The 20,053-nt window shown below is 37.3% G+C and overlaps 1 long non-coding RNA gene across 1 annotated transcript in view; it reads right to left on the reverse strand.

The window, feature by feature from the left end:
• LOC120236812 overlaps positions 1-2,868 on the reverse strand; it is a 232,004-nt gene extending 229,136 nt beyond the window's left edge. Inside the window, exon 1 of the long non-coding RNA XR_005529777.1 lies at positions 2,786-2,868. This is a non-coding gene — a long non-coding RNA (uncharacterized LOC120236812). The remainder of the gene's footprint in view (positions 1-2,785) is intronic.
• Between the last annotated feature and the right edge of the window lie 17,185 nt (positions 2,869-20,053).

A 20,053-nucleotide genomic window follows, 5' to 3' on the forward strand; every position in this document is an offset into this window, starting at 1 on the left:
CAAGACTAACAGGAATGACAATGTCTCAGCTAATGTCACAGAGGTCAGTCACAAAGACCCACGCAGCGTATGGCCCTTTTCAATGCCTGAATATCATAAAGCTACTCTGCCTTCTCTCAACCCCCTCTTTCTTTTCATGAACACAGCCTTGGGTCGAGAAGGGGGAGGGTGCTAAATTGATGAAGATGTAATCTCTGCTACCTAGCAGAGTGAGAACTCTGAACAGAAATTAAACTCATTTACAAAACAATAAAAATAATCATTTCTTAACCACCTGATTTTGTGTTTGAGATCCACATCTTCATATATGTATTATGTATACATCTAAGTATATATTTTTTTCATTTATCCATAAATCATCAATGTGTATCTTAGTCCATTTAGGCTGCTACAACAAAGTGTCACAGACTAAGTGGCTTATGAAAAACAGAAATTTATTTCCTACAATTCTGAAGGCTGGGAAGTCCAAGATTAAGGTGCCAACAGATGTGGTGTCTGGTGGACTTGCTTCCTGGTTCATAGATGGCATTTTTCTCACTGTGTCTTCATGTGCAAAGAGGGACAAGGGAGCTCTCTGAGGTCTCTTCTAGAAGGGACACTAAAATCATCCCTGAGGGGTGTGCCTGGGTGGCTCAGTCGGTTGAGCATCTGACTTCAGCACGGGTCATGATCTCACGGTTCCTAGGTTTGAGCCTGTGTCAGGCTCTGGGCTGACAGCTCAGAGCCTGCAGCCTGCTTCAGATTCTGTGTCTCCCTCTCTCTATCCCTCCCCCAATTATGCTCTGCCTCCCCTAAAATAAATAAATAGATAGAGAGATAGATAAAATCATTCCTGAGGGTTCCATCCTCATGACCTAATCAACTCCCAAAGGCTCCACCTCCAAATACTATCACACTGGGAATTAGATTTCAACATATGAATTAGGGGAGGGTGCACAAATATTCAGTCCATAACAAAGTGGTTATAAATATTGTGACAAAAAATAAACTGTCAGTAAGAGGAGTTTGTGACTATAGAACATCATTCTAAATACTTTTAGACATGAAAATCAACCAACTGGTAAAACAAACCAAAGTCCTTTGTGGGAAACACTATCTTTAAGGGCCTCTAGGAAGTCATTTTCTAAACTTTCTTGAAAACTCAAATAAGAATTTATTATAAATAATAGAATCCGACAGCATTGGGAGGCAATTTGTAAATTCCATTCTATGATGAAGTCATGCAGCTGGAAACTTGAGGAATAGACTATATAAAATGACCTTAGAGGGACTTCAAAACAGCAACCCTCATTATATTTCTGGATCCTAATTTTCCTACTTCCTATATAATTTCAGGACATTTAAACTGCCAGTTGCTAGAAGAGAACAAATAAAAATACTCAGGAATTTAAGACACAACTATAGAAAATACATATCAAAATATGTACATTGACATATATATACACATAAGTAGTAGTAAAAATACATAAATATACAATATATAAGAACTTTTTAAAATCTTTTATAGTTTTGTCTCATTTTTTAAAGTATTTTGATATGTATGTATATATGAATCAGTGGGAGACCTACTGATTTATATAAAATCATTGGCAAAAGTAGCTTATTGATGTAGAAAACCAGCAGAAAATACAGGAACACTTCTAATTATAAAAGATGGGAACTATAAATGGAAAAAACAGCATAAAGACATTGAAGCTGAGTCAAGTCAAGGGAAGTCACTAAGCTCTTCTTTTAAGAATAACTGTTAAACAAATTTCATTGAAATTATACTTCACAACATGTTAATTCCCAGTCCCTAAGGGATTCCATTTTGCACAGAACCTAAATAAACTGCCTGAAAAAATTTTGCTGAGATTGGATTTAATTACCAGACCTAATTCTTCAGTAATGGAAATTCAGCCAAACAACTGGGAGAAACTGCTGACTGAATAGAGACCTGAGTGACCTAGCTAACTGGAAGGGAACAACATTTTTGATTAATTGAAAGGACAAACACTTCATCTTAAAATATCTAAAGGTGAGACGTGTCACACTAAATAAATCTACAACACTGTTTGATAGCACTTTGCCAATAACCCTGTGGAGTACCTTTTCATATGATAATATATTAAATAGCAAGAAGCATAGTTTTGCAGGCACCTTTCTACACCCAAAGTAAAATTTAGTATTTTTTAGAGGCTCCTGAATAGGCATTTCTACTACTCATAAAAACAATTTCTTACATTTTCAGGGTTATTTTTACTGCAAAGGTCACCAATTGTAATTGGTTGCAGTACTTTTGTATGGCATACTTTTGTATGGAGTTGGTAAGAGACCGCTAAGTGAAAAATCATTTTGGGAGCATCTAAGTAGAGCTGTGCATGTCTTCACAAGATAGGTTGGCTCCATAGCAATGAACTGCAATGATTCTACATATTATTTCAAACATGGAAATGTCATAATTTTTCCCTCTGCAAAGCTATCCTGAAATCAGCAACAATTAGTATGCTTGTTAAAAAAAAAAGGTGACTTTACTGGTATTAGTAATTCAATGCCACATTAGAATCAAATTTATTATCACTGTACCAACAAATCTGAAAATGGTGTATTTTACTTGTATGTTAAAATGTTTTTAAATATTAAAAGATCTGTTCAAATATTTTTCTTAAATAATAAAAGGAAAAAAAAACAATTTGGCTACTTTAAGAAGTCACTGCAGGACTTGTTTATGAAAATGATATATTGCTAACTAGGAAGAAGTTATTTTTAAAGGGACACAAAATGGTTATTGCCAAAGTAACATCACCTGATTGGAAGAAATTCATGACGGGAATCATGCTGCAGACAGAAACATAACATGTCTCATTTTTCTTTCTTCTCTCCTTGTTTTAGCCTAAAGGGAAAGAACAAGGAGTTTCTTTATCCTCAGAGCTGCCTGGAACACATATGGAGTCTAGTGTCAGGTAAAGAAGCTGAGGGATGAGCAGAAATGCATTCAGAGATGAGCAACCAGAAGAATGAGGAGTCTGGAGACCAAGTCACAGGGTGTCTAGTTTGGAGAGGGGACAATTAGGGAAAAATACAATAACTAATTCAAATATTTGGAGTTCCTTTTTAAAATTCAATTTATTTAAACTAAAACCAAAAACAGTTCACCCATTTCCATGCCCACCCCAGCCCCCACCTGCTTCTGGCAACTACCAACCCATTCTCTGTATCTGTGAGCTTGGTTTGGTTTTAAAAAAATGTTTTTAGATTACACATATAAAAGAAATCATATGGCATTTGTCTTTCTCTGACTTATTTCACTTCAGATAATGCCCTCAAGGTCCATCCATGTAGTCACAAAATGGCAAGATTTCCATTTTTTATGGCTGAATAATATTCCATGGTATCTATATACCACATTTCTTGCTCTATAATGTAGAGTGTGTCTTTAAATGTGTTTGTGCAGTGACAGAAAGCAAAATCTACCCATATCTGGGCAAGAAGCTGAAGACAGCATCCTGCCCCAACTGCAAGCCATGGACTTCTGGCCTCCTCCTGCATGTTATTACTCCCTTAATTTCCTTTTGTGGGGCTATGTTCCCTCAGGTTTCTCCCCTAGGTCTTTTCCCTTTTAAAAAAAAAATACATGTAACACATTTAGATAGAAGTAAGTCTTACTTGGCCATCAAAAAAAATACATGTAACACATTTAGATAGAAGTAAGTCTTACTTGGCCATCATTATATAGAGGATGCTATTTGCTTGGTCTTTTGTAGGAATCTTTATTATTTATTTCAAACTGCAAATACATACATATATGTATGTATTATATATAAACATAAATTTAATTCATGTTCCTTAGAGGGAAAAATTAGATTATGTATAAGATAGAAATTATCCATAGTCCTGCTACTCAATCACTGCTAAAATTATGCTCCTTTTCCTCATAACTTTTCTGAGTATTTTAAAAATATTTTTTAATGATTAATTGTTTTTGAGAAAGAGAGACAATGCACGAGCAGGGGAGGGACAGAGAGAGAGGGAGTCACAAAATCTGAAGCAGGCTCCAGGCTCTAAGCTGTCAGCAGAGAGCCTGACATGGGGCTCGAACCCATGAACCATGAGATCATGACCTGACCTGAAGTCAGAAGCTCAACCGAAGGAGCCACCCAGGTGCCCCTTTTCTGAGCATTTTTATAAAGTTCTCATCTTTGTACATAGTCACTTTTACAAGCAGTTCTCTTCACTCATTAAAACAGAGATTTTTATGCCCTTAAAAATACTTTAAAATATTCAATGATTTTATACCTTTCTATTATAATAGTATTTAACTATTTTTTTTTTTATCATTTTGGGAGGATTTAGAGTTTATCAACTGTCCCTATTGTAAATATGTTGTGTTAATCTGTTGTTAACCCATCTGGTTTTTTGGTAGTTTGTTTTTGTTTTTCTGAAAATTCTCATTTTGCTCCATGACCTCTTTTTTGGTCGTTTAGGCTTTGCCTCAGGGAAAGGACAAGAAGGCAAGTGAAAAGGGTCCACACTCAGCTCCCAAGATTTAAAGTAGACTTCTGGGGGGTGCCTGGGTGGCTCAGGTGGTTAAGTGTCTGACTTTAGCTCAGGTCATGATCTCATGGTTCATGGGTTCAAGCCCCGCATCGGGCTCTGTGCTAACAGCTGGCTCAGAGCCTGAAGGCTGCTTCAGATTGTGTGTCTCCCCTGCTCCCACTGTCTCTATCTCTTTCTCAAAAATAAATAAAACATTAAAAAAAACGAAATAAAGTAGACTTCCAAAACTTGCAGCAAAGATGAACAAAAAGTTATCTTTGAGCCTCAAAAGCCTGACTTTTGCATGTCAAATAAAATCATGATGTTATTGGTGGCATTTATAACATACACAATAAACGTGAAAGCATGTGAGATTAGCCAAAGCAGTTTAGAAGGGATAAAAACATACGCGAGAAGTCTGAGATATGAGGGCAGAGCCATGGAGTTAGATGGTATGGGTCTCTGAAAAGAGATCCTGCCCTCTGACCATCATCACCAGGGCCAAAACTCTTGGGAGAGGGGGAGGGGCAACGAATTCCAGATAGGTTTTGGGCTCTGAGTGAAGAGGAGACCAGTGCCCCACTTCCTGACTAGAGACTAGCCAAGAGGCAAGCCTTATGGAGGGCTCTACCTCAGCAAGATGACAGTGGGTAGAGATGATGCCATGGGGTTGTCTATAGGGAGATACCTAAGAAAGCTCCACAGAGCTTCTTTTGGCCACATTGTGGAATAGAAGAATAGCTTAATTTTGCCTATGCCCTCCTGAGAGGCATGGGATCATTAAAAGACAGCTCACACTCTCTCATTAAGAGACATCTTATTAATGTCTTAAGAGACATTTGTCTTAATGTTGGGGCATCTGAATGGCTGAAAGGTGTGCCAGTGGAGTGCAGCAACTAGACCAATGGGAACCCAGATGCCTCAGCAGATGCTGCAGTGGAAAAGTCAAGGAGCTCAAGAACCAGTAAGAATACTGCACATCTCCAGATGCCAGCTGGGGCAGAGAGCAGCCCAGGTATACCCTCTTCTTCGTGCATTGATGTAATGTAACTTCCTCATAATTGAGATGCAATCTCAGAAGGGGGAATCCTGAATTTACTGAGAAAACCATCATTTAACTAAGTCTCTCCAGAATTGCCCAAGATTAACTATCCAAATAGAACAAGGGGCTCAACATCAATGTTAATTTTAGTTGGATAAAAATTATTACATGTTTGCATACCCAAATCTGCTACCTCTGGATAATCAACACCATACTCCACCATTCATTGATTTGCTGCATCAAGAATCTGAATGCCTTTTTATCTGGTTTTAGTCACTTACCTTTACACTCACTTATTCTTTCAGTGATATTTTTAGCACCTATTTTCTAGGCACTATATTAGACATTAAGGTTAAAGCATGGAACAAAACAGATATAGTTCCTCTCTGTTTTCACTGACTTCCAGTTAAAAAGATTGACAATGCAGAATTTATTACAACAAAGTAATGTGGCCATTTTGAAAAGGGAGGGATCCTAACCTGGCCTTTTTGGCAAAGCATGAGTTACTTAGAACCCCAATTAGTAGACATAAGACAGAGAATAGTATCCTAGTATCTTTTGGAAGAAAACAGCTTATCCAAAATGTCAGGAATCAGAGGGAAGGATGATATGGCCATACATTAGTAACCATGCACTTAGTATTTGAGGATGTATGTTGTGTATCTTATAAATGGGCTTTCAAGGACCATGTTGCTATAGTTTAAAGGAAAAGGTAGGACTTAGAGATAGAATTAGAAAAATAAATTCTGTGAAGAATACACCCTCTGTATTTGATAGACTACCACCTTTATTTCCACTTAAATAAGTAAACAGATACCTCATTTTTCCATGACTGGAACAGAGATAATCACCTACCTCAATATTAATTTTCTACTTTTTCTATGACTGTAAAAAAGGATTTGACTCAGTAAAATAAGTCATGTGCTTAGCTTTTCTCCAATTCTATTTTTTTATTTATTTTTTTAAAATTTTTTATGTTTTATTTATTTCTAGGAGAGAGAGAGAGGGAGACAGCGTGAGCAGGGGAGGTCAGAGAGAGAGGGAGTCACAGACTGAAACAGGCTCCAGGCTGCCCAACGCAGGGCTCGAACCCACCAACCGCAAGATCATGACCTACCTAAGTGAAAGTCGGTCGCTTAACTGACTAAGCCACCCAGGCGCCCCAGCTTTTTTCCAATTTTAGATATGATCAGGGAAATAAATTCTGTCTATCCAGAAATAAGCAAACGTATGGGAGGTACCTTCAGGAAATCTTAAGTTTCCCTCACTCTGCTGCCTTCCTAGAATGCAAGCATGATACATGGGTCTCCAGCTGTCATCTTGAAACATGAAGACAAAATTCAAACCATAGGATTTGTGGAGTGAAGAGCGAGAAGATCTTGTTTACCAATGGTTTTGTAAAAGCCACTATACTAGCTTCAAAATTGCTTTTACATGAGAGAAATAAACTTCCCTCATGGATCTATGTTCTTATTTATCAGGGATATCATATATGTAGCTAAGCCTAATCCTGCCTAACACAGTATGGTCAGGAGCTGATTTAGAATAGCTGAGAAATATTCTAAATCTGTGGCAAAGGCCCAAAACAAAAATCAGAACATCGTAAAGCTTGAAAGAAATGTAGAAGTCGTTAGTTCCAACTGCTTCATTTTATTAACCTGACCATATCACTCTCAGGGTTCAGGCTGTTCATCTTCCTCATTGATAAGATAATGTCTTAAGTCTAAGCTTCCTGAATGGTATGATCTTGTTCCTTCTACACACCATCCTTATTTCCTAACATAGAAATTATACTTAAAAAAACAGAAGAAGGAGGAGGAAGGAAGGAAGGAAGGAAGGAAGGAAGGAAGGAAGGAAGGAAGGAAGGAAGGAAGGAAGGAAGGAAAGAAGAAAGGTAGGGAGGAAGGGAGAAAAACAGAAAGAAAAAAGAGTTCTATGCTCAGGAATTATCAATTATTTCTAGTATCCTGATAAAACATGTATGTCACAACCCCATGTTTATTATGTACTATTTTTTCTATCAAAAATATGCTTCCCTTGCTTAGCCATTTTGGTCAAAACTTTCCTTCTCCATGAAAGCTGCCTACCTCCAAATTATCAGGCAGGCTGATCACTTCCTCCTTTGTGTTATCTTTACGATGTATGTGTTTTTCTAACATTACACATAAACATGTAAATAGTCACTATCTAAGGAGACATTGTTTATTTCTGTATTCCCAGGGCCCAGTACAATAACATATAGTAGGTGCTGAATAATTATTTGTTGGATTGACTTTTATTTCAAATTGGAAAAATTAAGAACTCTGAAACAAGCTAATCAAACTAGTTTGTAACAAAGAGACCCAAGGGTTATATCAGAGGCCACAACAAAAAAGATGAAGCCAAAATATCACTTATATATCTAACAGAGGTCAAGTTGGAGGGTTTGGCTTCTATGTTGACACCCGTTAACACTGAGCTCCAGAACTGCACAGACTTACTGGACTGGCAAGGTAGCACTGGAACAGGGCTAGGCTCCCATGCATCGTAATAAAGGGAAATGCATGTTTACTTCTGAGAGGAGGAAAATGGGGGCTGGGCTGAGCATGCCCTCTAACTGAACTCAGAGGCTAAAAGTCTCCTCAGAGACAGAGTGAATAACAGGGAAGAAGGAAGCCCAGAATTGAAACAAGTTGAGCTCCTTTCATAAGGATAAAGCATCAGGAGTGGGAAAGAGGTGAACCCCATCAACATTCCCCAGCCTTTCATTCTCTTAACTCATTGAGCTAAAGCATGAAGCCTTTGGTGGCAAGAGTTGTGGCTCGCTCCCTCAGTAGAACGTTCTCCCTAACCCTCATGAGACCACACCCTACACAAATTTCTACTCTTTTGGGCTTCCTCCTGGTTCCAATGGCAAAGCTTAAGCTTTTAAATGTTTAAATATTTAAATGTTGTCCCCAGAAGAATCTGCAATGGGTCAAAACAACACATTCAATACATCAGCTTTGAGTCTACTCCATGCCAAAGGTGGAAAATGTATTTCCTATTCTATTTTCTGTCCGAAATTCTGTCTAGGCATGCTGTCCAATGTAGCATGACAGAGGTTCTGCAGAGATTGAATGCTATCTTAAACATACTTCAATAATAAAATGACTTTAAAAGAGATGCTTCAAATTTGAACGCAATTTCCCTTCTCTTACTAAATTCCAAGAAAGAAATTAAAGTCCAAAAATGACATTCCTTTACAAGTTGAAGTTAATGACATTAAAATCCAAAAACTAGTCTAAAATCACATTCTCTTGTCCTGTGTGTTAAAGTTCAAAGTGTAAAGTTCAGTTGCAAAACAAAATTCATCTCTCAATTCCTTATTCTACACAGGCTCAGCGAGAGAGATTTTCTGCCTGGGTGCAGTGAGGTTTCTTCAGCAACTGCAGCAATCTTCCCCTGGAATGCGTTTGGAGCTTCAAAAGCCCCAGAAGTCATAGCAATTCAATGCCTAGTTTCTCAGAAACGTCACTTCCAAAAATCCAAGGAGTTAACAGGCCACACAGAATTATCACAGGCCTTTTCCAGATCTACGTAATATAGAAAGCCATTCTCCTGCCATTAGGTCAATTAGTGCAGGCAAAATTACATTCCCAGAACCAGGGCTGCCAAGACCCCAAGAGTAATCCCATGATATCTTAGAGGAAAGGAAAATATTCTTGGCCTCAATCTCAGCAGGAAGTCTATCATTCAGGACCAACTGTTTGGATTCCATGACCTGTTTACTTAAGCCAAACCAAGAAAATTCTTCCAACAATAAGTTATTTGAGACCTCACATTTAGCATTTTCATTTACATTTCTTTCCATTTACATGTTTGTGAAGAAAATAAATCCATCTCTGATTTCTACATCCTCACATAGAGTGTCATGTGAGACATTTCTGTCTCCTTCTAATAACTGCAATGGGGGCGGCCCCAGGGGGCTCACTTCAGGCGATTTCTTCCACATCCAGCAGACCCAGTACTTCTTAATCCCTTTCCCATGGAGTCTTGGGCCCCCAACCCTACCCTGCGGACAGGCTCTGTGGTGACACAACTGCACCGTCTCTGGGAACAGGTATTTTCTGTCCTGTGCCACCGTGCTTGTTTCACTGCTTCTAGCTTAGGGGTTTGCTTGCACTATGAGACCTGCCCCCTTGGGAAGAGTTCTTAATTCCCAGTTTGTTTTAGCTGAAGAATCAGATTCCTGCACTAAGAGATTTTGATGCTTCTCAAGCTTGTGTCCTGAGGAAAAGCAGTTTTAAAAGTCTCAGGGTCTGAATAGCTTTTTAAAATTTTTTTATTTTCCTGCTATGTCTTTTTCTGAAATAGTGGGACATACCACTGGTATTTAATTTCCCTCTGCTATTTCCTGACAGCTTTCAGGAAGGTTATTTGAGTTTCTTTTTTTTTTTTTTTAAAGCATTCTTTTTTTTTTTTTAATATTTTTATTTATTTCTAGGAGAGAGAGAGAGACAGCGTGAGCAGGGGAGGGTCAGAGAGAGAGGGAGTCACAGACTGAAACAGGCTCCAGGCTCCGAGCCGGCAGTCAGCACAGAGCCCGCCGCGGGGCTCGAACCCACGAACCGCGAGATCATGACCTGAGCGAAAGTCGGACGCTTAACCGACTAAGCCACCCAGGCGCCCCATGTTATTTGAGTTTCTTAACAATTTAATCTAATTCTTAAAATGGTCTCTTTCCTTCTCTAACCCCGCTAAGAGCTAATGCTGTTTGCTGGAACTGAGTGCCTCCCTTCTGTTTACTTTCTGGCCCAGATGGTTATTTTTATAACAACTCTACATTAATAATAATAGAAGCAATCAACAAGTTCTGGGTTTATTGTTCAAATATTTTCTACTGTATTCTCAAGGAGATGGATAATCCCCACCTCTCTGGAGATATTCTTTCATCAGATATGTAGCTAAAGCCTGAACTGGTTCTCTGTCAACTGGATTTCTTCACATCTCTTCTCTACTTTCCTTTAGGATCCTCACTTCATAAATTTATTGGCTAGAGTCATTAAGTTCCTTCCCGAAAATATTTTTTAGGTGAGCTTCTATGTGACAGAATCTTGGTATACGGAGAAACAGGCAATGCTGTTGCACTGAGTAATGTATGAAATTATTGAATCATTATATTGTACACCTGACACTAATATAACACTGTTAATTATACTTGAATAAAAAACCAATTTGCCTATTTCACATGCATTTCTTCTCTCAATTCTGCCCAGATTTTCTGTAACCACTTGGAGTTGCTGTCCGAATCTCTAAGAAGTGGTTCTTCAATTGTTCTGAGTGAGGACCTGTGGCTTTCAGGAATCATCTCTCAGACTTGGCGGCCTTTCTTTGAGGAATCGCTCAAGCTTGCTGTTACAACAAAAATATCTTTCCTTCCTAAGAGCAGTTAGAATCTGGGTACCTTTCTCCCCTGCTTGCATTTTGTCATTCAGGATGCCCTTTTCCCCTTACTCTTTCTTGAATGAATAAACAAAAAAATCTCTTTCTCCAGTTTAATCAGCCTGGGTTCTTTTATTTTCTTAATCTTTTTGTGTTCCAGGGTTTGATAGTAAAACTGAAGTACCCTTTTCAAACCACTCTGGTTTCTCCTTGTTTTCCTAAGCAAATGGCTTTATTACAGGCAAATAGTTCCAAGCAAAGAACGTTTGTTTCTCTCTAAGACTCTGTGTTTGTAATAATGTAATTTAGTTGCTTTTCTATTTTAAGGGGGTTTTCTTTCAATAAGGGCTCACATCTCCTACCTGCTCATTAAATGTAAGATAAGTTGATGGGGAAGCCACGTATCAAGTCAGAGTTAGAACTTATTGTCAACATAAAGCCAATTTGAGATCCTATGATGGGACAGTGAGTCATAGAAACAGGCAGAAATGCCACACGAAGTCAAGGTGTCTGCACAGTACCCTCCTTGATCCTGAAAGAGGAAGAGAATGTGGAATACCCAATTTAGTTGCCTAACTAGCCATGGTACTAACTGTATAAAACCAGGTTATCTCTAGAGTTCTGTTCTACATGCAGAATTCAGTCGCCCTTAAGTTTAAAAGTAGCAAATATTCTTCTGTCAGCCAATGACTAAAATACTTGTAAAATTCTTTTCTCCAATGGAATCTTTGCCTTGGCTGACGAAAAGCTAGCCTGTGCAGTAAGCTAAAACAGTCTCTACCTGAAGCCCCCAACATAGCTTATTTTCTCACATAAGTTGTGTAAGTCATAAGTTGCAGTCACCTGCCAAGCTCAAAATACCTCACGACGGCTAGAGCTTCTTTCCCAGGCTACTTCCCAGAAGTTCAAAACCATGTGCAAAAGTGTAAAAACATGTTTGGCCTAAAATAAGCCTCTGCAAACCAGGCACAAATATCTTTTTCTTGAAATCTTCTCCTTCAAAATGTTGTTTCTCAGTGTTCTTGATGAATAAACCAAATCTGTGAGAGCCCCTCCCCAATAAGTAGCACTCTTATCCCACACCGTTTATTTATTTATTTTGAAAGTGAGAGAGAACATGCAAGAGGGGCAGAGAGAGAGGGAGAAAGAGAATCTGAAGCAGGCTCCAAACTCAGTGCAGAGCCCGATGTAGGACTTGAACTCATGACTGGGGCTGAAATCAAGAGTCAGACACTTTTACACACTGAGCTACCCAGGCACCCTGTACACTCAATTTAGAACAGTTGAGAAATACAACAAGACAGAAGAGTGGGAAGCCAAAATAACAACTGTTCCTGATAGCGAGCAGCCTCTGTGGCCTGGTTTGGTGGGGCAGGGCTGGACTTAGCTAGGCCTCCCCGTATATAGGAAGCCTGACTAGTTAATCTTTACAACTTAGAACACACAGGGTCATTCTCAATAAGTTGGAGCTAAGTCAAGCCAATTCACATACTTTTCTCAATGCTGACACTCAAATAAAACACATCATCTCTTTAGGAGCTCGATAGGTAAAGGATAAAGACAGGCCTGGAGTAACATTAATAGAGCCCGCTTCCCAGGAAGGAAATATTAGGAATGGAGAATTATTCCCAGCTAACAATATTTGCAAACACAGTTGAAATCCTTGCTTACTGATTTTTGTAATGACAGTAACTTTCTTCAAGATGTTTGTGTAATTCTGATAGTATAATATTCTTGTATTTTCAATACCATATTGCACTGCAATTTAATAAATCCCATTCATGGAATTCCAATGTTTCAAAATATCAACACTTAATTTATTTTCATAAAATCTGATATCAGAAAGTCCAGTTTAGAATTCAGTCAGCTCTACAAATGGGGAATGTATTCATAGTTAGCTCTGTTATTTAAATGTCTGGAAATGGATTTCCCATAAAATTGTATGCCAGATTATTCAATTATTCCTTGCTAAATAATTTCCCCAAATCCAACTTTAGTAGGTATATCAGAAGAATATATATGTGTAATGGTGTAACAATAACAATAACTTTACACAAAAATATCCAGTGTTTACATGGCTGTATTATCAACTAAAGAATCCAACCTTTGCAAAGCAGGAGGTTGGAGGTGGAGAAAGTTAGAAGTAAAAGGGTATGGTTAAGAAATATACCAAACTGGAGAATGCATACTCTAAAAAAAGATAGCCATTCCTCAGCTCCAATGAATTAAATTCTAGGAAGGAACGCCAATCTTATTTTTTGCTTAAGAGAGAGAGAGAGAGAGAATGAGGGAGAGAGAGAGAAATTCATTCTTTTTAGGATATCCCTAGATTTTAAAATATTGATATTTTAAAGCAATGTGTAAGTCATCACTATGTAAACCAAATAAAACACTTTATAAGCCATGAATTTGCAGCAAATGTTACACAAAGAGTAATTAATACTCTCAACCCAGTCGCCAGATTCTGTTAAAACATAAACCTGATCATGTCATCTTTCTAAAACCCTCCACTGACTTCCTTTCTGGAAGGAGAAAGCGAGGGGAAGGAAGAAAAAGAAAGGAGAAAGAAAACCCAATTGTGGTTTATAAGACTCTACGTTAGTGGTATGCTGGAGAAGACATACCAGTTCACAAGGTCTACTAAATTTTATGGAATTTTTGAGAGCTCATTGTTCTCATGTTAGTAGCTTGAAATTGGCCGTTACAAGAATATTTACACCAGAGAAATTGGCAAACCATGAAAACTAGGGATTTTTATTAGTTTTTCCCTCAGGGAGACAGCTGTTAAAACATTTACCAGCACACCAGTGCCCTATATGATCTACCCTACCCCATGCCAACCCAATGCAGCTCTTACCACTTTCCCATTTACCCAACTCACTTCCCCGGTATGTTCCTTCCTTCCTCAGGTCTTGCATGCATTGTTTATTCTACTTAGAATTCTCTTATCCCTGATTAGTTCTCCTATTGGAGAGGTTTTCCCTGATCATCCTAGGTAAAACAAACCAATGCCCCACATCCATAGCACATCTGACACATACTAGTTAACTATAATCTATCTCTGTGGTATAATGTAGTTCACAAGGGAAGTGTTATCTATTTTGTCTTTCTATATCCCCACTGTCTTAAAAAAAAATACCATGGCACATAACAGGTGCTCAATTAATCTTTTTCTGACCTAATGAATGGATAGAAGTTGTACTTAGTGGTCTGAGTCTAAATATGTATAGTTATATGTATCTCTTTCATACACAGAAATTAGTTGTTAGATCACTTTAAGTGTTGAGTATGAAGAGTTATATCTATGCTTTCTAGAAGTCTGTTGTGTCATCAGAGTGAGCCTAACCCATGAGTCCACATAGTCTGTCTGTTCTTAATTTAGTGGCAGATACAACTAACTACATACACCAACTGGTGCAAGTACAGAAGGATGAAAATAACACTCATATATCAGAGAAAATGACCAGAACCTGACAACTGGCTATTTTAAAATAAAGGGAGAGGTCAATTTACTATAGAGTTTTACACCATGTACCTAGGAGAAAAGTGGTGCATTAACACAAGCAAGAAGCTAAGGAGAGTAGTTGGTTTAACAGAAAATCTGGAGACTTATTTTTTTTTGATAAGCTAAAGTTTGTGAAGATTATATTAGGAAACACACCAAATGTCTCGACATGTGAATCATGAGCATATGCATCATTTATAAACCCCAAACTAAGTTATCTCAGACTACATAAGACATAGATACTAAACTGGTCATTGAATAAAGAAAATTAGATGGAACCACAAGAAATTCTAACATTTGTAGAACATGGAAAACAATCAGAAAAGATGACTCTGAGAAAGGAATACTGGAAAAGATCTAGTTGGGAGCTGGGAAGATCAAAAGCTCAGTATGAGGCATATTCCAAGTTGAGACATCTTTGACATATTTGTGAATAAGTATCAGAAAGGTGTTTAGGTGTAGCTTCAGAAAAAGTCTGAGCTTATGTAAGTGAAATTTTTGTCTACAAAGTGGTGTTTAGAGCTCTAAGCTTGGATAAGGTCACTCAAGGAGATTATTATGAGCAGAAAAGTGAAATTGAGAAGTGAGAAAACTGTGGCAGTGAGAACAGAAAGCATTATTTAGAAGTTTGTAAAGAGTAGCAAAAAAGGCTCAGAGATGGGGATATGGTCATATAAACACCTTTTCTTCTTAATAGGAGAGAATTGAATATATTTATAAACAATAGGAATAACTTTCTGCTTTTGGTTTGGCTGATTGCTTCTATCAGACCAACCTTCCAATAGATAACAATGATAAACATTGAATGAAATATAAATAGCAGTTGCTGTACAGAGAAGAAAAATAAGCAGAAACTGGAATAGAGTCAACAATTGGGATGTAATAGAGCACCAGAAGAATTTCACATTTTTTTAGGGCTAAGAGCCCTACTCTTTACTCTTTATCATTGCTTTACTAAGAGCAGGCCCTAGTCTGCATTAAGATAGATATCTAAATATCTGATGGAAATCCAGTTTTACTTGGTTGAAGAACGAGAAGACTAGGGTAACCAAAACTACTATAAGTTGTAGAGACAATCCCTGAATAGAGAGAACAAGAGAGCCTGAGCTCTAATTCTGCGTATACACTCTCTAATGCCTAAATAATTCAGGACTTCTGGTGCAATTTACAATTATTCAATATATGAAGAAGTAGGAAAACAGGACTTATCAAGAGAAAAGATGACCCACATAGACCAGCCCCACAGAATCCAAACTGTGAAATTCATACACACAAAAATTCAGTGCAGTGAATGTAACCAGGCTCCAGGATATAAATATGCTTATAATAAATAAAAAGAGAAAGCACCAGTACTGAAATAGACATTGTTAATAAGAACAAAACAGAAATTTTAGAACTAAAATATACAGTATCTTAAACATGCACTGGATAGTCTTAATGGGAGAATGAAGATGACAAAGGAGCTGGAGAACTGGAAGACAGATCTATAGAAGTTATCCAGTGTGAAAAACGAAGAGACAAAAATGCTTTAAAAAATGAAGACACAGGGATCTGTGAGACAACAGCAACAAGTCAAACATATGTAACTGGATTCCTGGTAGGAGAGCCATAAATGAATGAGTTGGAAAAAACGTTTTCATAAAATTATGACTGAAAATAATCCAAAATTTGGTGCAAAATATAAATATATAGATTTAAGAAGCTCAATGAACCTCAAGTAAGATGATTATGAAGATAACACCAAGCGTATCATTAAATGCTGAAATCCAAAGTTAAGAAAATACTTGATTAAGGACATTTTGCTAAGTGATATAAACCAGTCAATCACAAAAAGACAAAAACTGTAGGACTCTACTTATATGAAGTACCTAGATATATCAAATTCATAAGACAGAAGTAGAATGGTGGTTGAGGAGAAGCAGGATGGGTGAGGAGAAGGGGGAAATGAGGAGTTGTTATTTAATGGGTACAGAGTTCCTGTATTGCAAGATGAAAAAAAGTTCTGGAGATGGATGTTGGTTATGGCTGCAACAATGTGAATGTACTTAATGCCACTAAACTGTATAGTTAAAAATGGTTAGGATGCCAAATTGTATATGTATTTTATCACAATTAAAAATAACAAAAAAATTTAAATTTTTAAATAAATAAAAAGAAAAATCTTGAAAGTAGGCAAAGATAACTGAAATTACATATACAAAGACAAGGACACATATGGACTTCTCATCAAAAATAATGAAGGTCAAAAGGTACAAACTTCCAGTTGTAAAATAAGTGGGGGAATCTAATAAACAGCATGATGACTATAGTTAACAATGTATTATATACTTGGAAGTTGCTAAGAGAACAGATCTTAAATGTTAACACTACAAAAACTAAAAGATTATGGACGTGTTAACTGACCTTACTGTGGTAATCATTTTGCAATATATAGGTGTACCAAATCATCATATTATACACTTACAGGGTTATATGTCAGTTATGTCTCAATTAACTTGGGGGAATAAGCAGAGAAGAAAATGTGAGGATGGAAGTAGAGTAGGAGAAACATTTGAAGATGCTACATTGCTAGCTTTGAACATGAAAGAAAAAGGAAATGAGCTAAACAGTTCAAACAGCCTCTAAAATCTGGAGAGGCAAGGAACTGATTATTCCCTAAAGCCTCCAGAGGGAGGAAGGAACACAGCCCTACAGACACCCTGATTTTATCCCAGTGAAAGCTATTTTGGATTTCCGACCTCCAAAACTGAAAGATAAGCTACTAACTTCATCATCATCATCAAACAGCAGAGCAATAACTTTAGTTAAAGAAAAATCTGTCAATCTAGAATTTCACATCTAGTGAAAATATCTTTCAAAAGACTAAGATAAAATAAACACTAAGAGAATCTGGCAATAGACCTACAGAAAGTTACTCAGGCTCAATGAAAAGCAAAAGAGATTAAACTCTGCTTATTAAGGAAAAAATAAAATTTCAGAAAAGGTAAATAGTAAATGTTAAAATCTATTTTTTAATGTATTTTTGAGAGACAGAGAGAGACAGAGTGCAAGTGGGGGAGGGGCAGGGAGAAGGGGAGATAGAATCCAAAGCAGGCTTCAGGCTCTGAGCTGTCAGCAGAGAGCCCGACACGGAGCTCAAACTCACAAACCCTGAGATCATGACCTGAGCCGAAGCCGGACACTTAACTGACTGAGCCACCCAGACATCCCTAAAATCTACTTTGCTTCTTAATTTCTTTTAAAGTACTTGCAACTGTCTGTTTAAAGCAAAAATAATATTGTATTGAGTTCTACAAGGTTGTAGATGTAACATGATAGCCATAAATCATAGAGAACTTTGAAGACAATGGACATCTTGATATCAAGTCTTTGAATCAAAGACAAATTTCTCTACTCATATAGATGTTCTTTAATTTAAGAATTTATTTTGAATATGCAGGTCTTGGGCAAGGTTTATTAAATGTATTACTTGTTATTTTAGGGGGTCTAATATATTAGAAATTTAATCAATTATTTAAACTTTATCTTCCACTAGTTTACTGCTACTATGTAAATTGACTTCTGTACATTAACTTTATATCTTGTGATCTTACTAAATTCACTCATTTGTTAAAGGAATTGTTAGTTAGAATTTTTCTAGGAAAACAATCATTTTGTCTAATACAAAGACTTTTCTTCCATCCTTTTGTTTCTTATGCCTGTAATATATTTTTCTTACCTTATTAAACTAGCTTGTTAATGATATATGTGCTAACAGGCTTGGGAAAAATGTACTGATACCTGTCACTTGCTTTGAAATGCAGCGAAAACATTAGAGGACTGAAAGACGGAGGGAGAGACATACGATAAAGCAAGAACAGGGGCACCTGGGTGGCTCAGTCAGGTAAGCGTCTAATTCTTGATTTTGGCTCAGGTCGTTATCTCATTGTTGGTGAGATAAAGCCTTGCGTCGGGCTCTGTGCTGACAACACAGAGGCTGCTTGAGATTCTCTCTTCCTCTCTGTGCGTGTGCTCTCTCTCTCTCTCTCAAAAACAAATAAACCAAAAAAAAAAAAAAAGCAAGTACAGTTAAAATTCATTCTTGGGGCGCCTGGGTGGCTTAGTCGGTTAAGCGTCCGACTTCGGCTCAGATCATGATCTCACGGTTCGTGGGTTCGAGCCCCACTTCAGGCTCTGTGCTGACAGCCAGCTCAGAGACTGGAGCCTGTTTCAGATTCTGTATCTCCCTCTCTCTCTGACCCTTCCCTACTCATGCTGTCTGTCTCTCTCAGAAATAAATAAAACATTTAAAAAAATATTTAAAAAAAATAAGATTCACTCTAAAACAGTATGAATGCTGTCAATTTTTCCAGTTTTCTATATGTTGGAAACTCTGATAATAAAACGTTAGGAAAATCAAAAGCAACGCAAAGATCTACTTTTGAGAGAACTGAAAATACAAGAGAAAGTACAGAGGACATTGCCACGTTTTTAGACACAGGCTACAATTGATGAAGATTAAATTCAAGCAAATATGAGAAGCTTCTCTTTAGATCAGAATATGAATGCATATATAGTACATAGGTTGCATACAAATGAACATATAATACAGAATGCATACACATTTGGTTTTGTTAGCTGGGTGATAAAGAGGTAAGTTTTAAAGAGGTATTGTGAAGACTTGATTAGAGAAATGTACACTTATTGGGCAGTATTGAAGGCCTATTTCTTGGGTTGGTGGCTTTGAATTCACTGTAGTAGAACCTGTGTTCAGCTGCCTGGATGGTTTCCTCACTTGCAAACAGGGTAGCTCTGAGACTGTTAGGAGAGCTAAATGAAGATGCCTATAAAGAACCTAGCACAGTGCCTCACACAGAGGTACTTAACGTTATTCTGTAAAGCTGTGTGGAGTTCTCTATGTGCCTACTACCAGTGATTATTTTGTACAGCTGCTCTTCAGGAAGTTGCTAAAGTTTCTTATGCTGCTGTATTAAAGAGCTGGTAACTTCAGTAGGCAATCAGCTAATCAAAAGAGCTGCAACAGGCAGAAGGTACCAAGCCACAAAGGTACCATCTAGTGTTTATAACCAGCATTAGGCTGCAATTTAGACATGAGCTAAAGTTTAGAGGGACCGCTAATTTTGCAAAGCTATTGAGAGGAAAAGAATTTATTATAAGTCTTGCATACCACAATCAAACTGATAAAGACCATCTTGTGATAATGTCCCAAATTTCCATAGGAACTATAAACAGACAAGAAACTGAGGTGAATAGCTAGTGCAATTTAGTTCATCAATTTGAAAAATATGAAAACAATTCTGTTTTTCTGAGAACTAGGTACAAGGAAAATTGCTGCCAAGAGTTGATTTTTACTTTTTACGAACTGTTTCACAATTTGGAGTGCTATAATTTGGAAAGAACATTTAAATTCCTATCATTCAGTTCTGATATATCTGAATATAAAACAGAACTTTTCTAAAACCACAGCAAAACTTCTTGTTGTGATGTGTATTGCACAACTTCAAATCTTAGGAACAAAATTTTAATTTCTTTATGATAACATAAAATGAAAGGAGAGTGCTGTCAACATCATGGCAGCTGAAGCCCTC

Source organism: Hyaena hyaena, unplaced genomic scaffold (genome assembly GCF_003009895.1).
Source record: "Hyaena hyaena isolate Hyena2069 unplaced genomic scaffold, ASM300989v1 scaffold_163, whole genome shotgun sequence".
Lineage (NCBI taxonomy): Eukaryota > Metazoa > Chordata > Mammalia > Carnivora > Hyaenidae > Hyaena > Hyaena hyaena.